Source organism: Gorilla gorilla, chromosome 18, assembly GCF_029281585.2.
Source record: "Gorilla gorilla gorilla isolate KB3781 chromosome 18, NHGRI_mGorGor1-v2.1_pri, whole genome shotgun sequence".
NCBI lineage: Eukaryota > Metazoa > Chordata > Mammalia > Primates > Hominidae > Gorilla > Gorilla gorilla.
In genome coordinates, this window is record NC_073242.2 from 36,045,706 (window position 1) to 36,046,713 (window position 1,008).

The 1,008-nt window shown below is 47.1% G+C and overlaps 1 long non-coding RNA gene across 1 annotated transcript; it reads right to left on the reverse strand.

Moving 5' to 3' along the window:
* On the reverse strand, positions 1 to 1,008 carry LOC129527650 (uncharacterized). The gene is made up of 2 exons (XR_008672658.2): positions 874 to 1,008; positions 1 to 474 (listed from the first exon to the last, which is right to left on the reverse strand). It is a non-coding gene; the product is annotated as an uncharacterized lncRNA (long non-coding RNA).

The following is a 1,008-nucleotide window of genomic DNA, read 5'->3' on the forward strand; positions in this document are numbered from 1 at the left end:
TTGAGGAAGATATTTATTATTTAGGTGCACCAGCCCAGTCGGATTAACATCCAAAGGACTGAGCCCTGAACAAAGAGTTAAGTTACCTCTTAGGCATTTCGTGGGGTGGAGGGAGATCTGTGCAGGGGGAAGCATGTTACAGAAGCGAGAAACAAAGACAGTTATTCAATTAATTGAGACATGCATTACATCATTTCTTACTTTTCAAAGAAAAACATGTTTTGCTACTTGAGTTTATCTGTTTATGACCTTGCAGCTGCACGGCTAGAGAAACAGGGTCTTCGCAATGCCTGGGAAAGGGAGAAATAAGGCTCACTAGCCACAGAAAAACAGGCAGTTAATTTTAAAGGACTTCAGCACTTTCTCTTTCTCAGGGGGAATTGGGTTTTCTTACATACAACTGAGTTTCTGCTTACATATTCTTTAATTTCTTTTAATTCCTGTTCCACCTCGATGTGGGCAGCACCATCCAATCTGCTGGGACCCAGAGAGAACAAAAACAGAGAAAAGGTGAATGTGTCCATCCATCTGCCGGACTGGGGCGTGCTCTTCCTCTCCTTCCCTTGGACAACTCTCAGCTCCCCGGCCATGGGACTCCAGGACTTACACCAATGCCACCCTCTGCCCCAGGGTTCTCAGGCCTTTGGCCTTGGACTGAGAGTTACACCCTCAGCTTCCCTGGTTCTGAGGCCTTCAGACTTGGACTGAGCCATGCTACCAGCACCCCACGGTCTCCAGCTTGCAGTGGCCTGTCCTGGAACTTCTCAGCCTCCATAATCATATGGGCCAATTCCCCTAATTAATTTCCTCTCATCTATCTATCAATCATCGATCTACCTATCATTTATCTCTTTATTTCTATCTATCACCTACCTGAGGCAGGAGAATAGGGAATGAGGGTAACCCAGGGTTAAGGCAGAAGCAAAAGAGCAGCAGCAGCAGCCGGTTCCAGGCAAGATTGGGCAGCACACGGGCCACAGTCTCACTCCTGTGGTAACAGAACAGAAG